We start from the raw sequence: 14057 nt of genomic DNA on the forward strand, positions 1-14057 counted from the left end.
ATGCAAAGGCATCCAAGAAGTTGTTGCCGGAAGTACACATTGACAGGCATGCCTTGCAAATTGAATGCCCACGTATCTTTGAGGAATTGAGGAGGCATCATCTGGACATCTTCTTTAATGAACCGGAAGAGGGCAATGTGCTTCTAGTACGGGAATTTTATGCCAATTGCTCAGAACATGTTGATAGGGTTGTTAGGGTCCGCAATACCCCGATGTATGTGTCTCTTGAGGCCATCCGCCGAGTGTACAGGTTGCCGGTGTTCACTGGAGAGACAGACTATTACCAAGATTATCAACGCCCACTGGTATGGTGGCAACCAATTATTGAAACAATCTGTGTGGCTGGCTGGGATCTAATATGGATAAAGCACAGAATTACCCTGAACTCCCAATTTCTCACTTGGGAAGCTAAGTGTTGGCTCACAATCATCAACAGCCGTTTGCTGCCATCCAGCAACACCACAGATGTTAATGGGCCAAGAGTAGCGGCGATTTATTGTTTTATGACCCAACACGATTTTGATGTGGCCCGGCTCATTCAAGAGGAAATGTTCATCCGCTCCCCGGAAATACTAAAAGGGTTCTACTTCCCTTCCCTGGTCACCAAGCTGTGTCGTGCCTCACGAGTTCCTGAAAATCCCATAATAGATGGGAAAGTGCCATTAAAATCCCCATTCAAGGCTAGCAAGATAACAGTTGGGAAAGAGCAGGATGTGGTGGTTGATGATGATACCGACGATGATGATGAGGGAGCTACGCAGGCTGCCACCCCACCTGGGCAGATTGCTGATGAGGCGGGGCCATCACAGGCCCGCCGGAGTACTCGGATGACAGTTTTGGAACAGGAGATGGCCTACGCACGTCAGTCAATGACCTAAATGCCAAAGTTGACTCTTTGGCCACTCAAAATGCTAGGTCAGAGAAAAAGATCATGGACTGGCTCCGGGCGCTAGGACGAGCGTGTCACCTCGATCCTGGCACCGTCTCCGATTAGGAGTGAGCACCAGGGAAGTCCCCTCACCTTACTCTGCTTTAAATTCTTTGACATGAGGACATGCCAAATCTTTAAGTGTGGGGTGGGGGATGAGTGTTGTTGTACAATTGTATAAATTTGTTTGGTGTTGTGCTTGTTTTTAATTAACTTCGACTTGGCCCGAAGACGGACACCTCTCGACGGGTCTCTTGAGGGACTTAAGTCGAACAAAAAAAAAAGATTTTCTTCTGTTAGGTAGTGTATCAACTCCCCCTTGGTTTTTCTTTAAACCACGGTTCTTTTTCAAGGGTTTCCATTTAAACCGGGTGTAGTTAGTTTTTTTTTTCTTTTGTAGTTTAGGAACTTTTGGGCGAGGAAAGATTAGAAATAGGATCCCTTGACTCCATGGTACCTTGAATAGAGATTTCTTTAGTGTGACACTTAGGCTCATTAGTTGACTCTAGCAATAAAGCCTTAAATTGTGTGTTCTTGAGTTGGCTTAAACACTTTGAGCAGAGTGTCGGATGGTCCTAACTGAACTGAGTCATGTACCATGTGTGAGTCAGGCTTTGTGTATTCTATGCTAACACTCAATGCCTAAAACTTGCCATGTGTGTGTACGAAGCGAAATGGTAGTCTTAATCGGTCTAGAAAATAATATAGGCGTTTCCTTGTTGAACCTATCTATATATGTTTTTACCCACCGGAGTGTATATATCCTAGTTAACCCCTTTGAGCCTGTAATCCTGTTTCCTTGGAAACCACATTACAAGCCTTACCAAGTTTTGAAATACCAATCTCTTTGAATCCTATCACCTCTTAGAAGCACTTGAATTGTAATGAATATGGAAAAGTTAAAGTGTGGGGTGGTTGGTTGGGCTTTTGAGTGGAACTAAGAAGACATAAAAACAAAAGGGGTGCACTGCGTGATAAACAATATTAGAAGCCACCAGAATCTAAAAAAAAAATGAGAAAGAAGAGACTGAGCTGAATAATTTTTACAAGAATAGGTCTCAAAATGGTGGTGGTCTTCAAAAGAGAAAGTGTGCTTAAAGAAGTAGGGGGTTTAACTTAATGATGTAAAGGTGGAATGAGGGTTTGATAAGGTATGGGCTTAAAAGTGGAAAGTGTATTGAAGTGCTTAGGGAGGTGTAGTAACTATACCCATATGTATCCTACCTGTCCCGCAACCAACATTACAACCAAATAAAGTCCTACTTGATTCTAGACCAAATGGGCTCGATTAGTCGAGTATTACACTACGGGCAAGCCTATGGTGCACTGTTTGTGGCATAAGAATTTATTTCTCAGGGTGAGTGAAATCTTACGGCTTTGAATTCCTCAGTTTGTGAATTATAATGACATGACACAAGTCTCTTTTGTGGTGAGTAGGCACGTGATTCATGAAGGAAAGGTAAGTCTGGACCTCTGACTGAGAGTATGAAAGCCGGTTAGGGAAATTACGTGGCTAGAGAGGGAGTCCACTCTTGAGGTTAGGAGGTTACGCTAAGGTAGTCTATCTATGTGAATTATTCTTGGTATAAGGAGTAGGGAAGTGACCTAGAGATGATTAGGCCTATAGAGTGTGGTTTTGTTGCTAGAGGACTAGCAAAGATTTAAGTGTGGGGTGTTGATAGTAGCCTATATTATGCGATGTAGATGCTATTTATGCTCTAAATTAATCACACCTTATTGATGATTTAAGTGCTAAATGATAACAAAATACTCTAATTGGGGTTTTTATGCTTTGCAGGAGCTACTCCGAGTTAGGAGGAAGATATAGAGTGTTTTGGGGTAAAAAATAAAGATACAAGGCCAATCGAGAAGAGCCCGGATGAAAACGAGCAAGAAAAGGCGAAGAAAAGCTGGGCAATAGTCCACCGCGACCGCGGTTGGGCCGGCGGCTGGAACGCGGTGGAAGAAAAGCGGAAGACAGAATGTTTGTAAATCACCGCGGTCGCGCCGCGGTTGTCCCGCGACCGCGGTCGATCTGGAGAAAGCCAAGAAGTTTAAGGGCTTAAGTGCAAAACGTGGGAAACTTATGCTAACCCTATATAAACTCAACAAACTCGCCCAAGTCAAGGTTAAGCTTGTTTTTTAGACTGAATTGGAGGCAAGAACAAGTGTGAGAAGATCAAGACACCATTAGAGTTTTTCATCTTCTTCTTGTTATCATTATTTTGTGAACATGAGTTATTTATTGTTTTTGTCTTATTTTACTATGAGTAGCTACACATTTAATCTAGGGCTGATGGAACCAATTGTTAGATGAAGTTTTGACTCAATTTTGTTATAATCGAGCTAGGTTTATTATATGATTGTTCAACTATGTTTTGTATGGTAATTAATTGAATGGGCCCTCGATTAATCGTGTCTAATTGCCTTGTGTTGCTTGAGAAGGAATACTAGGTTAGATTGTTGTTGAACAACACCACTTTTGGGTAATTGAAGAGATTCATTACTTGAATTTAAAAGTGGGGTTAGAGATAACGAAACTTTGGTGGGATAATTCAGAGCTGCATAAATTAGCAGCTAGAGTAGTTCGAGAGAATGCTCTAGTAAATTATCGTAGTTGATCGAGAGATAATTGCGGTAACCCATAGCTCATAATCCTCATAAAGTATCACGGCGAGATTATAGCAAAAGAGTTAAGAAGTAAGCTAGCAATTGGGGAAATCAATACCCTAGATCTTTTTACCATCGAATTATCTTTAAGTTAGAATATTGTTAGTTTTAATATCCTTTTACATTAGTTAAACAAATCTCACTGTTTATTGATAAAAATCTTGCATCTGGAAATTGTTTGAACTTGTACTAGCATCACTAAGAGTTGTAATAGATAGGTTAGTTCCCTGAGGATTCGACTCCGGACTTGAAAAACCGGATTATATTTGCAACGACCGCTTTGTCTTTTATAAGGCATAGTTGGGCGTGATCAGCGCCTGCTACTGACTTGACACTTGAAATAATTCCGAAACGAATTCCCTTGTTCTCCAGGTGGGTGCTTACAATCAAAACAACAAAACAAACAAAATTTTCTGCCCCAGTTTGCACGAGGAAGATATGTGAGTTGTTAGCAAAATTGTAAACCACTTATGCTATTGATGCAATGATGAGAGTAAACTAAAGACTCGACTAGGATATGCATCTCCTGTGAGTAAAACTAAGAAACTTTGACTAGCAAATGCGTCTGCTAAAAATAAGACTTGAATGACCCAGATTAGGAAGTGCGTCTCCTACGGGTGAAACTTGAATGAACCAAACTAGGAAGTACGTCTCCTAGGGGTGAAACTTCAATGAATCAAACTAGTAAGTGCGTCTCCTAGGAATGAACTTAAATGACCCAAAACTAGGAAGTGCGTCTCCTAGGGGTAAAATCTCAATTTAGGAAGTGCATCTCCTAAAACAAACATATAACCTGAAAGACCCAGACTAGGAAGTGCGTCTCCTAGGGGTGAAACTTCAATGACTCAAACTAGGAAGTGCGTATCCTAGGAGTGAACTTAAATGATCCAAACTAGGAAGTGCATCTCCTAGGGGTGAAATCTCAATTTAGGAAGCACGTCTCCTAAAACAAAATATAACTTGAAGGACCCAGACTAGGAAGTGCGTCTCTTACGGGTAAAACCTCAGTGACTAAAACTAGGAAGTGCGTCTCCTAGGAATGAACTTAAATGACCCAAAACTAGGAAGTACGTCACCTAGGGGTGAAACTTCAATGACTCAAACTAGGAAGTGCGTCTCCTAGGAGTGAACTTAAATGACCAAAACTAGGAAGTGTGTCTCCTAGGGGTGAAACTTCAATGACTCAAACTAGGAAGTGCTTCTCCTAGGAATGAACTTAAATGACCCAAAACTAGGAAGTGCGTCTCCTAGGGGTAAAATCTCAATTTAGGAAGTGCGTTTCCTAAAGGTATATCCTGAAAGACCTAGACTAGGAAGTGCATCTCCTAGGGGTGAAACTTCAATGACTCAAACTAGGAAGTGCGTCTCCTAGGAGTGAACTTAAATGACCCAAACTAAGAAGTGCGCCTCCTAGGGGTGAAATCTCAATTTAGGAAGTGCGTCTCCTAAAACAAAATATAACTTGAAAGACCCAGACTAGGAAGTGCGTCTCCTATGGGTGAAACTCGATTTAGGAAGTGCGTCTCCTAAAACAAAATATAACTTGAAAGATCCAAACTAGGAAGTACGTCTCCTAGGGGTGATGTGTGATCTTCTCAATAGCCTTTGCGTAAGCAGAATTGGGGCATTACACCTAAAAATTCAAGCTTCCAAGCTTTGATATGAACATAGCTTTCATCCCTGTTTCAGACAAAGAAAACTTGTGAGTTTAAAACATGGTGGTTAGTTTGTGGCCTTGACCTTGAGGGTGATTTCTCCTTCATTTGCCATGATAACTTTGATTTCAACTTGAAAGACCTTGCCTGTTATCGACTAACCATTTTTTTTCAACTCTTATCATAGAAAACACCTCCGATCTATTCAAGCCCAATATCCTCTATCTGTTGCATTTTGCTCATGAATTGACATTTACCGAACCTTTGCATTTCACATGAATCCCAAAGCACGTTGATTGTCACCAACTCAGTGGGCATACTGTTCTTTCCTAACTTATGCCACTTTGATTTACTAGCCAGATTCCATTTTGTGCAATTGAAAGCTGGTAGCAAATTTTGAAGTCATTTCTCACTTGTTCTGACCAAACAGACTCAAGAAGAGGAAGTAAACAAAACAAAAGGAACAGAGTAAGGGACAATGGAAAGAGATGATACCTAACAAGAAAATTACAAAGTAGAAACTTATAAGATGTGGATACCAACTCTAATGACGATGACATGCACCTTTAGATTAAGTGGCTTAATCTGTCAAGTAAGTCCAATATTCAACTCTTGTTGTACCTCTGAGTCGTGAAACCGGGCTTCAATGCTCCGATTATCCTATCTGATTCACGATCCTTATTCGCCTTGTAGTGCCCGAAGGGTTTTCACCATCAAGCCACTCTCATTTTGTTCCTTCTATCAAATTACCGTCGCCTTATGGTGCCTGTGAAGGTTTTCACCGATAAGTCTCTCTCATTTTGTTCTTTTTCTTTTTATTTCCTCTGATTCTGTAGATGACAAGACATTGACCATAGTAAAAAAATCATATGCTCCTGGCATGTCTAGCTCGACACTCTCAAAGAATATCTGGGAGGTCTTTTTGGACTGTAATGTGGCTTTTGGACAGGGTTAGAAAGAAAGGATATCATAAAGGCTCAAAATAACTAAGACAGCGGGGTTAATTTATTTACAACTATTGGAATCCATTTTAAACTTTGCCCCAATTTCTAAAACAAGAGAATTTGATTCTCTCTTCTCTCTCTCTCTCTTTTTTTGAGATGGAATTTCTAAGAAAACTACCCCGCTCTTGACTTCGTGGGATTATGAAATATTTTATTTGGAGCGACCGAACCTTAAGGCTGCCTACGTATCTTGTGGTGACAAGAATCAGGTCGAACGTAGTTCACAAGACTACTCTTTGTTGCAGCTATTTTCTTTTTTTTTCGTTTTCTCTTTTTCTTGTTGTTTGTTTTTTCCTTTTTCTCTTTTTTTTTTAAATTTTCTTTTGGAATGAAGTTTCTAAAACAAACCTTATGGGGAATGATATTTTTTCTTCTTTTTTTTTAATGGCTCTAACTCAATTCCAAAAGAGGGGAGGTCAAGAAAATTAGCATAGGCTCAAAAGGGGTACCGAATGATATAAGGTGTTTGGGTAGCTGAAAGAGGGCCTCCCAATCTCTAAGAATACCAAGTATAACACATGCAACTTGAAGATGAAAAATGAAGACCATGCATAGCATTTCTTTTGCAGCACCGACATTGATATCACAGATATGCCTTCCACCTTTCTTTAGTGCCTTGTCAAGTACAGAGCTCTTGTTGGGTGATTTCTTCTTCAAAATGGATGTGCTCCGTCTGTTTGGAGCAAGCTCCCTTGACTATATTTCGTAATTTGAGATGCACTTGAACTCAAAGTTGCTGGCTTCAAATTATCTGGAACGCGCTTTCTTGTAACAAATTCTTGTCGTCCTCTTAACTTCCCAAACCATCTGCCCCAGTTTCACCCAATTCGGGCTTTAAATGATCTCAAAATATCCAAATCTTTACTAATTTCCCTCAAATGTCTCTGTCATCTTCAAAACTTGTTTCATTATTTCATGATTAGACTAACTTTTAAAACCAGGCTGAGAATTCCACATGCATGTCATGCCACTAGAGTCACCATGAAAAGAACTATAAAAGAAAAAGAGAACTAAACAAATACAGACTAGAAATAACAAAAAACAGGAGATTGCATTAAACACACGGTGAAAGGTTTCGTACAACAAAACAAGCAGACCAAACTAGGGTTACAACCCTGGAACAATCCTAGATAACACTAAACTAGTTACTACGACTAAACGAAATAGACAAAATAAAAGGATAGAAGGGTTTGAGTCACAAGACAATATCCGGATTACAACCCTGAAATAACCCGGACAACAGAAATGACAATAAAATAAACCACTAAGACTCCTCCCCGGCTAGCCACGATAGGAGCATTTTTCCAATCATCAAGCTCAACATCTTAGCCACTGAGTTTCGCATCAACATTATTCGGACCTTCACAAGTCTCCATCACATTGACCTTAGCAAATTGCGTTTGGGTCCCTTTTGCCAGCATGTTCTTAAGATCAACTTCCGAAATCGAGACTGATAACGCTGAAAGCTTTGCGGCAAGTGGCCCTCCGAGGATCTCAGAAGAGTTCTCATATTCCTTTTCAACACAAATCATACCCACCATATGCGTCTCATTATGAACAGGCAATGGACTTTGGCTAGTGTCTACTGCATCTAGATTTTGCACGACAATGTCACCTGCATCAATAAGCTTCTGAACTGCTCTTTTCAGATGCCAACACTTTTCTATGTTGTGACCCAGGGCATTAGAGCAATATGCGCACCATTGAGAATAATCAAAATTTGTTGGAAGAGGGTTCGGCATTTTTATCTGAATCGACTTCAACATGTCCAATTGCCTCAACCTTTGGAACAAACTGGCATATGGTTCTCCAATGGGAGTGAAAGTCTTTTCCTTTTGCTGTTGCCTTTTCATTTTATACTCTAGCCTCGGTTGGAACCATTTGTGGGGGTGGTTGATAAGCTTGAGGGGGCGGGTAAGACATTTGTGGAGGCAGTGCAGGCCATTGCGAGTCTTGTGGGTGTAGAGCATATGGCGGTGAATTTTGGGAAGAGCACTGGGAAAGTGGGGTATGACTTTGGGGGTTTTGTGGAGAGAAGTAGCAGTGGGGAGGATTATCTGGAGTACGAGGATATTCATGGGGTCGATGTCGAGGCTGAAAGCGTTGAGCAGGAACGCCAACTAAATCCTGTCGTTGGCGGGGCTCAACAACATCTTTTCTATTTCTCTTTCTTCCACCTAAACTTTCTGAGATGTTCTGAATGTCTTCTGTAGTATCTTTCAATGCAGAATAACTCATGATTTTGCATGACTTGATTCCCTCTTCTACCATCTCTCCCATTTTTACCACATCATTGAAGGGTTTACCCAAGGCCGGGATCAAATGACTGAAGTAGGTGGGCCCCTGGGCTTGTAGGAAAAGCTCAACCATTTCTTCATCACCAATCGGGGGACTGACCCGAGTAGCTTGTTCCCTCCATCTGAGCCCAAACTCCCTAAAAATTTCCTCCGGTTTCTTTTCCATCTTAGATAGGGAGGAGCGGTCTGGGATAATGTCTAGATTGTACTGAAAGTGTCGAACAAAACCTTGAGCCATGTCACCCCATGCATGCCACTTATTGACATCTCGACGAGTATACCATTCCAAGGCTGCCTCACTCAAACTCTCACCGAAATACGCCATCAACAAATCATCTTTCCCGCCAACACTTTTCATTTTACTGCAATAACCCCTCAGATGGGCTACTGGATCTCCACGCTCATCATACAAGTTAAACTTTGGCATTTTAAACCCCGCGGGCAGATGAACATCAGGGAACATACACAAGTCATTGTAAGACATGTTAATTTGATTTCCCATCCCTTGCATGCTCCTTAAGGACCGTTCTATACCTTTTAGCTTCCTGGATATCTCATCTCGCCCTTCTTTTCCTGTGAACTTTGCATTTTCAATATGAGGCTCATTCCAAGGGCTATGATTATATGAGTTAGGGACCTTGTGAGCAACCTTCGAGGGGCAATAATGGGCATCATGAGTTTTGACTGGGTGTTCATTGTTGGATCTATGAAGGAAAGATTGTTGCGAAGTTGTGATCATGGGGATAGTGGATATGACAGGAGGGCAATTTTTGGGAAAGGTAGTTGGAGGACGACGAGGATGTCACACACCGTAATAGGGTAGGATGGATGAAGTGGAGGTTAGCATCTGGAGTCTTGTGCGACAAGAGAGTGCCAACGATACTCAAAGGTAAGCTCTATAAAGCGGTGGTAAGACCGACCATGATGTATGGGGCTGAGTGTTGGCCTGTTAAGAACTCACATATCCAAAAGATGAAAGTAGCAGAAATGAGAATGTTGAGGTGGATGTGCGGGCACACTAGGATGGATAAGATTAGGAATGATGATATTCGGGAGAAGGTGCACGTGGCTCCCATTGATGAGAAGATGCTTGGAAGCGAGGCTCAGATGGTTCGGGCATGTAAAGAGGAGAAGCCCAGATGCTCCAGTAAGGAGGTGTGAGCGGCTGGTTGTGGAAGGCACAAGAAGAGGTAGAGGGAGGCCTAAGAAGTATTGGGGAGAGGTGATCAGGCAGGATATGGTGAGGCCTCAGGTTTTCGAGGACATGATACTTGATAGGAAGTTGTGGTGGTGGAGTATTACGGTTGTAGGCTAGGAGGTAGTTGAGTCTTGCGTTACTTTGTGTCTTTGTGAGCCTAGTCCGGTAGGGTTTTGTTTACGATAGCTAGGGGTAATGTCGTTTCTTACTATTTTCTATTTTCGATGCAGGTTCCACTTACTAGCCATTGTTTTTGCTTTGCATTTTTCTTCTGCATTTTATGTTCCTATTTTTCCCTATGATCTTCGTGATGAATCTAATATTCTCTACTTTTATCTTTTATTATCTTGAGCCGAGGGTCTTTCGGAAACAGCCTCTCTACCCCTTCGGGGTAGGGGTAAGGTCTGCATACACACTACCCTCCCCAGACCCCACTTGTGGGATTCTACTGGGTTGTTGTTGTTGTTGTAGTTGGAGGACGAGTGATGGTGCTACTAGGGTGGTTGGGAAAGCTGTGATAAGCGGTTGAATCTGGCAATATGAACGGAGTTTGGGTAAGGGTAGCATCTAGGAAGCTAGGTGGTGGCGGGGGTGGTGCCTTCCCAGTCATCCAAACCCGATACATGTCCGCCATGTGTTGTCTTAACATCCTTACCTCTTCAACCAACCCAGTGTCCTGTTCAACCAATTGCTTTCGGCACCAGTATCAACCAACTCAATTTCGTTGTCGTCTTCCTTTGTCTTTCGACTTTATGTTCTAGGGAAGAGTTACCAGTTTAAGAACCACAAACCAACCACCCTTTTGCAATAATGAAGATAACAAAGAGGAACAAAATGAAGTCATCATGTTAGTGTTAGGGCATTTAACATGAGATAATCTCACATTATGTGCATTGCACCTAGTCACAGTTATCGGTTCTAAAATGACTTCGAGGGTACGAAGGTCATATGGCATCATCCCAATTTCACTCTTCTTGCCCCTTCTCCTCTTCATTTTCTCTCTTTAACACTCTTTGGTTTCTTCATTTTCTTTCCTCGCTCTTTTTTTTGCTTATCGCTCTTTTCTTTCCTCTCATTTCTTATGTCCCACAACTTCATCTCTTTTTTTTGTTGTTTTTTTTGTTTTTTGTTTTTTTTTGCTTTTTTATTTAATGATGATTCGATTGAACCCTATGTAGGTTGACTACGTATCATGTCCCTCATGAATCAGATCAAGCGTAGTTCTGGAAAAGTAATGGACAAAATAAACTAAGAAACAAAATCTTTTTGGATTTTTCATTTACAACTCTTTTTTTCGAATAGGGAATCAAAAATACGATAACAAAAGACTCGCAAACTCAGCTAGACTATGATATATTCTTACACCAACTAAAGAATCAGTACTACTGGACACGACTATAAAGTACAAGACAACATAAAAAAACAGACTCAAAACATAAAAAAAATCTCCTTAAGCAGCCCCTGAATACAGTGATCCTGACTGGATGATCCTGGGTCGTCTATCATGCTCAAGCTCTGGTAAGTAGATCCACACCTATATGAGAAAAATAAGACCAGATAGGGTTAAAGACTTAGAATACTATGTGAGACAATAACACTCCCTATTAGACACATGCAAGACATGATTGTGGCTATTTTTTTAAAATTAACCTACGTGACTTATTAGTGCAAACTCATCAAAGGTGACCTCATAGACATGGAAATACCTCACTAAAGCTTATGTGGATTCAAACTCCCAATAATCATGGCCCAAAATTAATTTGCAAAAATGACCTATTTTGCAAGAATGGCCAATGTGGCCAGAAGTGGCTAAAGATGCAAACTCAAAAAGGACGGACCTTAAAGTAATATGACACCTAGGTGTGGACTCAAGATTCTAAGACATGGGTCATTGAACCACTTTTTCGCAAATGACCCCATTTTTTCAAGAATGGCCGATGTGGCCAAAAGTGGCTAGAGATGCAAGATTTGGCTAAGACCCCGCGAAGCCAAGAACCTAAGACTCACTAGGAAGACCAGACCCTATGTGGGCTGCCTACGTATCCCGCCCTCGAAGACGAGAATCAGGTATGCGTAGTTTGGGAAGATTGGATACGGGCAAGAATTAAAAAAATAACTGATTTGGAGAAAATATATTTTTTTGTTTGTTTTTTTTCTTTCTTGTTTTTCTCTTTTTTTTTTGAAAAATATGGGAAAGTGCAAAATATTTTTGGATTTTTTCATTTACATTTTTTGGTCTTTTTCTTGGAAAAAAATTGTGAAAGAAAAATACAACTGGGCCCTACTTGCTTCATTTTTATACTTCACCCTCTTTTCTTTCTCATTTACCCTCAACCCTCATTGGTCCGCCAAATGACCCCTTTTACCCTTGAAGATTGGAACATGTAGAACATAGGATGCATCAGGATGGTCTTTTATTTTTGGGTACACCTGTCCTAGACGGACCCAACCCCTGTGTTGAGTCCCCTAAGTCAAATGCACGTGATGCAAACAAACGTTCCTACTAGGGATCCGACATGAGGCTATGTTATTCTAGGTTTAAACCTGTGGTTGTGTTCTAGACCTGGCTTACCCGAGCAAACAGCTCGAACTGAGGTGGGGGCAACGTACCGGGAGCACGAAAGTCTGCCCGGCCTAGTTACTGACCCGACCTCGTTCTATTTGGTATGATTTCTAACAGAAAAGTGGTCCACGCGTACGTGTGCACCGTATTTTTAGAAGACTCAAAAGGGAGGCGTAAGAAGATAGCTTAATACATTTCAGATAATATCAAAGCAGTAAATGAGTGGCAATTAGCACATTAGGTCCACAAATACAGTAATATCAACAAACAATAAAGCCAAGCATAGATCATATTAACAAGCTCGAATTCTGAACCCTGAACCAGAGATTCTGGGTTCTTTTCCCTAGCAGAGTCGCCAGAGCTGTCACACCTCCTTTTTCCTGAGGGGGTAGGGAGTTTTTTCCAATTTAAGTGACAATAATCGAAACGAGATTATTTATATTCAAATTCAGAGTCGCCACTTGGGATGATTTATGGTGTCCCAAGTCACCGATTTATTTTAAATCCCAAATCGAGGGAAGTGACTCTATTTATGGTCTGCGAACACAGAAAACCGGGTAAGGAATTCTGTTAACCCGGGAGAAGGTGTTAGGCATTCCCGGGTTCCGTGGTTTTAGCACGGTCGCTTTAATCATACCTGGCTTGTTAAATTGTCTAATTACTTATTTTTAAACCTATGTGCTTCTACCCCCTTTACCGCTTTTAATTTCTTGAATATTCGTAAATTTGGAATTATCTTAAAACGAGTCACGCGTACGTGTACTCATTTCGTTTGGCGCGTCAAGAATCATATCACGCGTACGTGTCCACAATTAATCACGCTTTATTAATATTAAGAGAGTTTAGCCGAAGTTGCGCGAACGCATGCCTCGATTTATTTTTAGAATCATAATTATGTCACGCGAATGCGTACACAATCACGATGATAGATTAAGTCGCGCCTAAAGCATTTTCTACGAATATTCAGAATTATTTTGATATCTATTAATTTGTGAGAGATGGGCTAATCTATGATTTATGGAAATGGGCCAATATGCTTGTAACTTTGGAGAATATGGTCCATCATGTTATTCTAACCTAATTCTATGTTCTGTCTAACTTATCAACTTACTGCCAATTTGATTCTTATACTCTTTTTCTTAAATGATAACCTTGCCCTTTGGAACAATATTTCCACACGGTACTCTAATAATTTGCAGGCATCTTTAAACTCTATTTTTTCATACAAAACTTAGAGAAAATCCATCTCTCCATGATTGCTAATACTGTTCGTTTCAAATTTAAAGCTTAAGCATGTTCAATTCTATCTTATGAGATTAGAAGCTCAAAATTAATCACTAAAATCCAAACATCACATATCTAAAGAAACATTGCAACAGAGAAATAAAAAACTATAATATTAGCATCCAAACAACAGATCCAAACAAATCAGTATGCAACAAGAACAACATTTCAACTTAAAGCATTCATAAATTGACAAAAATTTTCATGGAAACAAAAGCAGCAGAAGTTAAGAAGAGAGAAACGGAACCTCTCATTAAATGACCAACCCGAGCCGACGTAAAAGAAATCCGAACAGAAACATTTATCGGACCAAAGCTCGGACCTCAATGGAACCGCCAGACGGAGCTTCAGACAGGACCTCAAGCCAACAAATTCAAACGCTGACATCTCCAGCGGGATCTCGAAATCAAAACAAAAGGCACAAAGTGCCGGACTCCAACTGATAAAAAAAGAACAGC

This window comes from Nicotiana attenuata, chromosome 3 (genome assembly GCF_001879085.1).
Source record: "Nicotiana attenuata strain UT chromosome 3, NIATTr2, whole genome shotgun sequence".
Classification (NCBI taxonomy): Eukaryota; Viridiplantae; Streptophyta; class Magnoliopsida; order Solanales; family Solanaceae; genus Nicotiana; species Nicotiana attenuata.